The sequence below is a fragment of the Syzygium oleosum genome, unplaced genomic scaffold (assembly GCF_021117445.2).
Source record: "Syzygium oleosum isolate NSW1041296 unplaced genomic scaffold, Sole_v2.1 Sole_v2.19, whole genome shotgun sequence".
Lineage (NCBI taxonomy): Eukaryota > Viridiplantae > Streptophyta > Magnoliopsida > Myrtales > Myrtaceae > Syzygium > Syzygium oleosum.
In genome coordinates, this window is record NW_026607503.1 from 5,022,363 (window position 1) to 5,034,089 (window position 11,727).

Below are 11,727 nucleotides of genomic sequence, written 5' to 3' on the forward strand. Positions count from 1 at the left end.
ATTAGGGATTTTGCTCAACAATCTCCCTCTTTTTTATGATGACAAAACTATCTATATGTGATGTAAACAATTAGAATATAGTCTATTCAGATGATATAACTTTCGAAGCATATTAAACATTGTTAAGCTTTGAAATATGACAGTGTATAGCAGTTCATATTCTGCCACTCCCATACTTCATATTACTTGCATTCACATCCATTCTTTATAATACTTCTCCCCCTTTTTGACATCAGCAGAAAGGATAAACATCATAATTAATATAATAAGAGAGCAGTATTCAAAGTTCACATAATAACCAAAAGTCAAACAACCATTGCAAAAGTCTCATAAAGTCAAACACATAAGTAAGATCAACAAAGAGTTTAGAAATGGTAATTTCGAAATGAATGAGATCAATTTTGCTGATTTTCTGGAGGAGCTGAGGGTCTGGCAGGTTCAGATGATGAAGTTCCAAATGGTGCAGAAAGGAAAGGTACTTGGACAAGATGGAAACTAGAGATTTGATTTAATCGTTGCTCAATGTGTGAGGAGAGCTGATGAATCTGGCCTGCAGTGTTAATACCTGCAATTTGTATATCAGTTCTAACTTGAGCCTTTAAATTGTTGAATCTGGCTGCCATCAAGTCCTTGATTTCCTGAATTCCCTCTTTGAGTTCATTGCGAAGTTCCCGAACTTCATTCTGAACTGTGGCTTGTCTCCATCTTAGATCAGTAATGGCTGCATGGTCTGACATGGAAGAGGAGATGTTGTATCCAGAAGAAGTATGAGTGGTCTGAACATGAATAAAAGCTGCTTCCTTCCCTTTGCCTCTTGATGGAGCTTCAGATGGACTGTTTTCACAGTTAGTGCCTTCAAGAGGAAAGTCTACAGAAGTTGCTACTGAAGGAGCTGCGTCTTTTGCATTCTAATCATGGTCATTGTTCTTAACATCTGGAGCAGTGTCTTCTTCAAACTCCTCCTGCATGTTATCATATTGAGCATCTTCTTCTTCAAACTCTTCCTGCATGTTATCATCTTCAGCATTTGCTTGTTGAAACTCCTCATGCATTTCTGCTTCATGTTCAAACTCCCCCTGTCTTCTAGAGGTTTCTTTCTCAACACCTTTCTCAGCAGTGGCCATTTTCTCTTGCTGATTTTCCATGACTACTTTGTTGATGATGTCACTAAGTGAATTCATCAAATGGTCCTCCTCTTCTTGCAGTCTCTGAATTTCAAGCTGAGTGGCAGCATGTCTGTCTGCACGAGCTTTGTACTTGGCATCTTGAATAATTAGCCATTGCATAAACCTTGACTCCTCAAGGCTTCTTTCATCAGCTTGAGACCGTTCAGCAGATTGGTCATCAGAAATCTGCATTTCATTAGAATCACTGGCATGGCTTGAGTTCTTTTGGCTGGTCTGTCAGTTCTGGAGACTGTCGGCTGCACTTTCCTTTTTCTTACTAAGGGTTCAATTGATTCCTCCTCATCAGAATCATGAAAAATATTGACAGAGCCCTTGTGTTGTGCACTCATCAATTCTGCAGGAATAACCTTACCCCTCTTATCCTTCCAATTTTCACCATCAAATTTGTATCCCATTTTTGTCATCATAAGTTCTCCAACGGTCATAGTTTGAAGAGGTTTACCTTTGAGTTTTGTTGGAATGGAAATTTTCAAATACTCAAAGATAGCGGTGATCAAAGCTCCATAAGGGAGTTGACATTTACTCTTCTTAACTGTTCTATACATTTGAAGGAGAATCATATGTGATAGAGAAATAGTAAAGGAAATTTGAATTGCCTAAATCAACTTGGCCTCATAGCGAGAGACATCAGTTTTGGAAGACCCTTTGGGTCTGAGATAATTGATTATGATTTTGTGTAGGACAATTGAATTTAGAGGAAAAATAGAGTGAGATATATGAGATGTGGAGCCTCTGATGAAAGAAGAGTCACCAGACAGAGATTGATATGCCAAATCTGAAGTAATAGGAATAAGAGAGAATTCTGTATGTTTTACTCCTAGAATAGCATCGAGATCAAAGGCTGATAACTTGTAATCTTGTTGAAAGACAGAGAACTCAATTTCAGAAGAAGAAATGAATGACAGATTTGAATAAAAGTAAGCCGTAAGTTTTGGGTAGACTTTGTGAGGGAGAGAGCACATTCTTTGAAAATCAAGATGTTCAATCAGACGCTGAATTTTGATATTGAAATTTTCAAAGAAGCTGAAGTCTACAACTCTGTTATTCATTATTCCTCTTGTTAGGAGAGAGTTGTAAGCAACTTGATGAGTTTTGTTTCTAAACAAGTTATCACTTTTCTTATCATTAGCATGAATTCCAGAAATAGGCAAAAACTCAGCAAATAGTTTTTCATCATTATTCTCCTTCCTACTATCAATGTTTCTACTTTTCTTCAAAGTCTGCCGTTCCTCTTCACCAACGAATTCTTCTCTTTCGACATTCGAAAGTTCTCCGACTTTCTCTTTTCCTTTTCGAGAAACTCCTTTCTTGACAGTCACAGGGGTTTCCTGTACATTAGAGGATTCTTTAAGAACTATCCCTTTCTCAGCAACAGGCGTTCTTCCAAGCCTTATACCCTTCTCATATTCCTCCATAACTTCATGCTCAGACAGAAAACCTAAGGTTTTACATACGGCATTTACCGTACTCTGGTCACTCCGATTTTCTCGAAGAAGTCTAAGGGTTTTTACCAGTTGTCTTGCCATAACAAAACGATCACGTTCTTGAATAGGTATACGTGGAGATTTGTTACCTGCAAAAGACTCTTGCTCTAAGCCCGAGTCAGATATATCGATTTTCTCTGCTTCTCCACCTTTGTCTGCTCTGGTAAACATTCTCGCGATTCTATCCGATCGTCTGGAACCTTTGACTCCTTTCTTTGATTTGGTGGTCGATTTCGGTGCCATTGAGGATATTTTTGAGTTTCCGAAATGAAAGATAAGATCTTGTAGGGTAAATCGTGGTTTTGGAGATCGTTAGGGTTTCAGAGAATGGAATAAGTGTTCGGAGAAAGAGTGTGAGAGTGCGAGAGAAGATAAAAAGGTTTTAAACCGAGTAGTACTATATATCGGTTTTTATAAAACCTTTTTTGGAAACTATCAATTGACAATTATGGAAATTTCGGAAATTATATTCCGAAAATTTTGGAATTATAATCCTCAAACGATATCAATCAAGACAACTAATATATGAGATATTCAAACAATTACGATATTTAAAATATATGAGATATAGATACCTTTTATAAGATGAGTTGCGCGCCAAAATCAAACACTTCAAATATATGTTTGAACAAATAGTCATCAGATGCAATAAGAGTTTGTTCTGTATATCTCAATAAAGTGGGTTAATGATATTTAATTTATCTCTAATAAGCTCAAAACTTTTCTTCTCTAAAGGTTTTGTAAAGATATCAACTAATTGCTGTTTAGTGTCTATAAATTGAACAATTATATCTCCTTTTAAAACATGATTACGGATAAAATGGTGCTTAATATCAATATGCTTAGCTTTGAAATGCAGAATAGGATTCTTGGTTAGATTGATGGCACTGGTATTGTCATACTTGATCTCCACAGTTGAGTCTTTGACATTGAAGTATTTCAATTGTTGTTTCATCCAAAGAATTTGGGCACAGCAACTACCAAGTGAGACATATTCTGCTTTTGCTGTTGAAAGAGCTACAGTTTGTTGCTTCTTTGAATACCATGAAACAAGCATGCGTCCTAATAATTGACACATTCCTGAGGTGCTTTTCCTGTCTAATTTGCATCCAGCATAGTCAGCATTGGAATATCCAATAAGACTAAAGTTTGATCCTTTAGGATACCACAACCCAAGTGTAAGATTGGTGCTAACATATTTGATAATTCTTTTAACTGTAGTAAGATGAGATTCTTTTGGTTCTGATTGAAATCTTGCACACAAACAAACACTGAACAGAATATCTGGTCATGAGGCAGTTAAATATAAGAGAGAACCAATCATGCTTCTATATAATTTTTTATCTACTGGTTTTCTTTTTTCATCCTTGTCTAATTTAATGGAATACGACATTGGAGTATCAATCTTTTTGCAATTTAATAAACCAAACTTTTTCATAATTTCTCTGGCATACTTTTCTTGACAAAGAAAGGTGCCATTTTTGGTTTGCTTAATCTGTAATCCAAGGAAGAAAGTTAATTCTCCCATCATACTCATTTCAAATTCACTTTGCATCATTTTAGAGAAATTTTTACATAATTTTTCATCTGTAGAACCAAAAATGATATCATCTACATAGATTTGAACAATTAAAATATCTTTACCTTTTCTTTTGATGAATAGGGTAGTGTCTACATTACCTTTTGTGAAACCATTTTGTTCCAGAAAGCTGCTTAGTCTTTCGTACCAAGCACGTGGTGCTTGTTTGAGACCATATAATGCTTTCTTGAGAGTATATACCTGATCAGACTTTTGAGGATCTTCAAAACCAGGAGGTTGTTCTACATATACCTCCTTTTTGATGTAGCCATTTAAGAATGCGCTTTTTACGTTCATCTGAAATAATTTAAAATCACAGAAACAAGCATAAGCCAATAATATTCTTATTGCTTCTAACCTGGCCACGGGAGCATAGATTTATCGTAATCAATTCATTCGTCTTGTGAATATCCTTTGGCCACAAGTCTTGCTTTGTTTCTGACGACTTTTCCTTGATCATCCAGTTTATTTCGAAATACCCATTTTGTTCCGATAACTGAATGATTTTTGGGTTTAGGAACAAGTTCCCATACTTGATTGATCTGGAATTGTAAAAGTTCCTCTTGCATAGCTTCAATCAAGCTTTCATCTTTCAATACATTTTCAACATTCTTTGGTTCAACTTCAGAGATGAGAGCCATTGTATTTATGACTTCTTTTGCTTTTGCTCTTGTTTTGATTCCATCATCCAAATTTCCAATGATAAGATCCTTGGGATGGCTGGATTTTTGTTTCCAGTTTCTGTTGAATCTTTCCTTGTTTTCATCATGGAGATTTGATGATTCTTCATTGTCTTGTTGGTTTGATGATTTCTGAACTTCATCAGATCTTTGATTCTGATGATTTTCACTTGGCGTTAATTCATCAGATGCTATGTCCTGTTCTTCAGATTCACTATCAGAATTATCTTGTTGAGTTTGAATTGAGTCTTCAAACTTGACATTTAGTGATTCTTTCACTGTTTGAGTATTTTTATTATATACTTTGTAGGCCTTGCTTGTTGTTGAGTATCCAAGAAATATTCCTTCATCTGACTTTTCATCAAACTTACCAACACGATCATTAGGATTTTTAAGAATAAAACATTTACATCCAAAAATTCGAAAATATGATACATTGGGAATTTTACCTTTAAACAATTCATAAGGAGTCTTTTCAAGAATTTGTCTTGGAAAAATTCTATTTGAAATATAACAAGCTGTTGAAACAGTTTCAGCCCAAAAATATGCTGGAGTTTTGTTTTCAAATAGAAGAGTTCTAGCCATTTTTTGTAAAGTTCTATTCTTTCTTTCAACTACTCCATTTTGTTCAGGAGTATAAGGTGAGGAAAAAATATGTTGAATACCATTTTCATCACAGAAGTAAGTAAAATTTTGATTTTCAAATTCTCTTTCATGATCTGATTTAATGCTCGAAATAGTATAACCCTTTTCATTCTGTACTTTTTGGCAAACTTTGAGAAAAATTCAAATGTTTCACTTTTATGAGCCAAAAAGAATACCCAAGTATATCTTGAATAATCGTCTACAATAACTAAACAGTATTTCTTACCTCCAAGACTTAGAGTTTGAGTAGGTCCGAAAATGTCCATACGAAGCAACTGCAAGGCTCGGTTAGTGCTTACATAATTTATAGATTTGAATGAACTTCTTACCTGCTTACATTTGGAGCAAGCTGAACATAATTTTGTGCTTTTAAAATTTCGTTCTGACAATCCTTTGACAAGTTTCTTGGAAGCTATTTTGGAAATTAATTTGACACTTACGTGTCTGAGCTTCCTGTGCCACTGATCAGATTCATCTTTTATGAAAACGAGACATTGCAAGTCATCAGATTTTGTGTCTAGTAGGTAGATGTTTCCATGTCTTCGACCCGTAAATGCTTGCTTGTTGTCCTTACTTATCCCAGAGCATTTGTTTTCTTGGAAAGTAATTCTGTAACCAATATCACATAATTGACTAATGCTAATTAAATTAAAATTCAAACCTTTAACAAGTGAGACTTCATTGATGATGAGATTGTCAATTCTGACTGTTCCTTTGCTAATTATTTTTCCTTTGTTGTTGTCTCCAAAGGATACACTTCCTCCTTTAATTCTTTCTAACTTAATGAATTTTAGAGGATCTCCGGTCATGTGTCTTGAACAACCACTGTCAAGGTACCACTTGTTCTTTCTTTTCTTTGCTACCTGCGAAAGATAAGTAACTCACTTTTTCGTTGGTACCCATATTTTCTTGGGTCCATTTTGGTTAGGATCAGTCATTCTCAGAATTTCTCTCTTAATAGGTCTCCAAACCTTTGGACAGTCACTCTTAAAGTGATTTGAATCACCGCAATTTATACATTTTTGTGAAGTTTGACCATTGAATTTTACAAACTGTTTTTGAAAATGATTTATGTAATCAAGTTTAGAGGGTCTTTTCTTTAGTCTTTCTTTGACATTCGAAAAAGTATTTTTTAATTCAGTATTTTTATCAAAACCCAGACCTGATTTATTATAATAAGGAATTTGAATTGACAAAATATGATCAAGATTTTTAGAACCCATTGAGAATTTCTTAGTTATATTAGAAATGTCATTTTTCAAAAGTTCTTTTTCATTTGAGATGCGATCAAAACTTTCCTTAGAAATATTTTTTAGATCAGAAATTTCCTTTTTCAGTGAATCATTTTCCTTTTCAAGAAAATCTTTATTTTTCTTGATAAGATTAAATTCTTTTTGCAAGAAATCATTCTTATCATTTTGCGAAATATCTTGCTGTTTTAAAAGATTGTTTTCCTTTTTTAAACATTCGATTGATTCATCAATTTCATTGTTTTGAGTCGTACTTTTTAAAGATAAAATTTCTTTCTTCAATATAGAAATCTTTTTGAAAGCAATGTTGTTAACAGAGACTAATTCATCAATATAATTTGCAACTGCTTCAGGAATATTTGAATTACTTACCTCATTTTCTTCATCAGAACTTGATTCTGAGTCTGATTTTGCCATCAGATAAATATTGGCAAACTCTTGTTCGCTTTCTTCATCCTCAGAATCACTCCATGTTTTAGCTTTGAAAGCCTTCTTATATCTTTCATATTTTCCTTTGTTCTTCTTGAGAAGGGGACATTTGGGCTTTATGTGTCCGTTCTTTTTACAGTGGAAACATATCACATCTTTGTTTTCTTCATTTTTGGCACTGGATCTCTTCTGAAAATTTAGCTTCTTGGCTTTTGATGGCTCAGAATTCTTGAATTGCTTTGATTTATTCAACTTCACTTTCTTTGCCATCTTTCTCAGTTTTTTGACCATTAAAGCCAACTCTTCATCTTCATCTTCATCCGAATCTATATCTGTGTCATCAGAATCAATGTTAGTTTTTAAAGTAATGAACTTTTTACCTTTGGATTCTTCAATTTCTAAGAACTTTTCAGTTTTATAGGATTAAAGAGTTCCGATAAGTTCGTCCACCGTGAGTGATCTGATCCCCTGAGTTTCTCGAATAGAGATTTTAATGCTGTTCCATTCTTTTGAAAGAGCTCTCAGCAGCTTGTTCCTGGGATGGGATTGTTTTGGAATTCAAGCCCATTTACTATCTCAGTGAATCTACTCTGCATCTCAGAGATTGTTTCATTTGATTTCTGAGTGAAAGACTCGTACTGCTCAAAGAGAATATTGAGATTTGTCTCCTTGACTCTTTCTGTTCCTTCATGGACAAGCTTGAGACGATCCCAAATTTCTTTGGCAGTTTTGAGATTTGCAATTCATTTGTATTCAACACTTGCTAGACCATTGTATATGGCCGTTATGATCTTTGCATCCAGGTGGATTCTTCTGGATATTTCTTTGGCCGAGAGAGGTAAAGCTTGAGGTCTAATTTGCTCTCTAACTCCTTCAGAAGAAGATGTCTCATTTTGCCCTTTTGAAGTTTCTGGGGATTTTGTTTCGTTTGGAATGATTTCATGTTCAACGTATCCCATATGTCTTGGTCTATTCCTAAGATGAATGTCTTCATCTTGTTTTCCCAGACACTGTATTCAGTTCCATTGAAATAAGGCGGTCTATTGTTGTGACCTGGCTTAGCATTACTAGCCATCAAGAATCGTTAGCTCAGAAGTAAAATAACACTCCAAAGAAAAATGAGCACTAGGCTCTGATACCAATTGTTATGACTAGTGCTATCACCTAGAGGGGGTGAATAGGTGATTTTACCAAAATTGTATGATTTAAACGTGCGGAATGAATATAGTCTAGGTCAACAACTTATATGATCAATATCAGATGGATTCGTATAACAAACTTGTATATAAATTGTTGTCAGATGATTGCGTCTGATGATTAAGACGATGTTCTGATGAACTTGTTTGACAGATATGTATACAGTATAATGTCAGCAATAATAAATAAAAGTTTAGGGATAGAGAATACTGCACACAGATCTTTATAGTGGTTCGGCTTTATTGAGCCTACGTTCACTCTCCACGCTGGCAGCCCGTTGGCTGTATTTCACTATTGAATCACAGGAAGATTACAAAAGCTGTGCTTCTCAGATGATAGATAACACTATCACATATACTGTTCACTCAAGTAATTTTCTTTCAAAAAAAAAACACAACGTGGAAAACAGTAATCACAAGTGTGTAAGATCGAAGCTCTATTCAAACTTTGGAATTCTCGATTCTGGTTCATGTTTCTTGTACGACGTTTGCACTCCTTTTATACTCCTCTACTTTCAATCTATCCGTTGGACAGTCTTCAGAGGATTGATCTCCAAATCAACCCGTTGGAGATTCTTCCCAAAATAGGATGCATAGCCGTTAGAAGAAGAACTGTTATTTCCGAGTGATTTGATCGCCCATACAATCAAATCAAGGTTTCCATAAGTGTAGTTTTTCGTATTTGAGGAACGATCTTGTGATTACCAATTTGGATATCTTAAAGTATCAATTTGATTATTTTGCATAAACATGCCAAAAATAATATTCATTGAATCTGACGAGTAATTTGAGTCTGATGACAAAGTCCTTTCATCGATTAAGTCTCATGACTCAGCATTCACCTTCATCAAATAACTTAAGTGTAATTCTGGTCAGTAATAGATTGTTTTGTCATTCCTCAAAACTCATTAGGGATTTTGCTCAACATAGGGTAGCTACTTGCATTGTGTTAGGATTGTGAGGCTTGCTATCTAGACCGCTCCTAGGTGCGTTTGTTTGATTGTTTACCTGACAATATGACATTCATTCACTCCTGCTATTAGTACGGATCCTTCTCCATAGATGGTTAGACTAGACTTTTTTTCTCCTTTAGACCATACTTCTCATATGACCCTCTCGATTAAGCTACTCAATTTGATCACGTAGGTTGTGGCACTCCTTGGTTTTGTGGCCATGATCTCAGTGGAAAAAAATATCATTATTAGTCTCGATGGCCCAGAGGAGCTTTAAGTCGATTAACCAAAAACGATTCCATGATCTTTGATTTCCATCAAGATTGTGTCACTCCCCCATTCCTTCGTATTACACCCAAATGCAGACAACATGGCTTTGGTCGACATTAGCAATATATTTAACTCGTATAGACCACCAGCAGATCCTAACATCTCTTTAGCATTGTTATACTTGGCCACTCAAGTAGAAAACTCATCAAGAATTGCCAGGCACTTCTTCCTGACATAGGGCACAAAGTGCACCGATTGGAATCTCGCAATGGTTACAAGAAGAGCGGCTCTAGGGGGAAGATGGAATACTTCAATGGCAACCTAATTGAACTTGCACAAGTTTTCTTTGAGGGCTTCTTCGGGCTTTTTGCTTTACAACCAACAAAGACTTTTAATATTTTGAAGCGGGCGGCTGTTGAAAAAGTGAGCCAAGAATAGATCGACTATTTGGCAAAACAAGCTGACAGAGCGTAGATGAAGGTTATTGTACCATATTCTTGCCGCCTTGGTCAAAGTGGCTGGGAAGGCATAGGACATACTGGTGTTGGGGGCGGCATGAAGCATCATCATGGCCTGAGTTGAGATTTGTGTGATTTATGGTAAAAGAGATAAGTGTTGTAACGTCCTGAATTCGACCCACTTCCGGGATTAATAAAATAGATGATTATTTCTCATTTCGTTTTAGTGAGTCTCGCCCGGAACTGATTATTCTCGGGATACTGACCGTTAGGGAATGGCTAACTAGGAAAACGGTGCGTGGACCCAAGAACTCGACCGTGAATCGAGTCCGATTCCGAGAAGCGACGAGGGAATATTTTGTGCCGACAAGGGCCAGTCCAAGGGGAGTGACGGATTTGGTTTGACCGACGGCGTATGATCGGATAGCGGGTGATTCCGCGCAATCGAGAGTACGCACGGCGAACGATCCCGAACTTACCCCGGACGACCGCGACCCTTGGGACTAGTGATAAAACCTCGTGTTCTCTGGGAAATTGGGACCGTCATGACTCGAGTAACCCTAGGTCAATACGCGTAACCCCTAAACAGCCGCCCGTTAGTGAGAGACGTTAAAACTGCAAATTGAGTTAAATCGATCATGGAATTTAGTCCGGACTTCGGTGTCGATTTTCGTGGGCGTACGCGACTATTTTGTAAGGACGACGTCATTTTTATGTGGCCACGCATATTTGGGATCGATAGAGTCAAAAATTGGAAATTTGACCCGGACCGGAAAATTACCGTTTTGCCCCTAGGCCTAAATATAGTGTTCCGAATTTTGGGATTATTTGGGGATTATTTTAGGGTTTTATATTGGTGTATTTCAGCCCAATAATGCTGAAAATATTGGTCCCTTATGCCCTTGGATATTTTGTCAAGTTTAAACCCCAACCCTTGGATTAGGGGCAAAATTGGCATTTTTGAATGTTTGGTCAACCACCCCACTATCTCACTCTCTCTATACACTCCCCTTTGACTCTCTCTCTTCCCATTTCCCCCCAAGTCAGCCGGCCATCCCCTCCTTCCACGCCAACTCCTCTCTTCATTTTTTTCCTTCTTGTTTGGCCGTGGAAGGCCAAGCTCGCCGGACCGCCGCCGGTGCCGCCGCCGTGAGCCGCCGTTTCCCTCGCCTCGCCACCACCATCCAGCCGTCCCACTCTCTTCTCCCTCTCCCGTCCGCCGTGACCAGAAACCCCCCTCCCCTTCGCCGCTTTGGATCGCCGTCCGTCGGGGAGCCGCGCACCGCCGCCGTTAGCGTCGCCGGAAACCGCCGCTCGCCGCCACTGTCCAGCCGCTCTCGCCCCGTGTCCAGCTGTGTTTAAAGCTTAGGAATCCAAGTGAGTACAACCCTAAACCCTAATTAGGCTAATGTGTGTTTCTAGATGGGTTTTAGGGGTTAAATTGTGGAGGTTGTTAGGGGCTGATATGGTGGCTGATTTCGTGGCTTAGGGTGATAATTTAATCGAGGTTTAGCGGCTTGGAATGTGCTGTGTGATGGCTGGAAATATTGGATTGAATCGGCCCGAGTTCAGGTTAAATTCGGGTTCAATTGTGAA

General features: G+C 37.3%; 1 long non-coding RNA gene across 2 annotated transcripts; it reads left to right on the forward strand.

Moving 5' to 3' along the window:
• The first annotated feature begins 287 nt into the window (after positions 1–287).
• Positions 288–2,775, forward strand: LOC130140522 (uncharacterized). Of its 2 annotated transcripts, XR_008818508.1 has the most exons (3): positions 288–475; positions 711–942; positions 2,740–2,775. It is a non-coding gene; the product is annotated as an uncharacterized LOC130140522 (long non-coding RNA). The 2 variants fall into 2 exon arrangements; XR_008818507.1 differs by lacking the exon at positions 2,740–2,775 and having other exon boundaries at positions 711–1,317.
• The last annotated feature ends 8,952 nt before the right edge of the window (positions 2,776–11,727 follow it).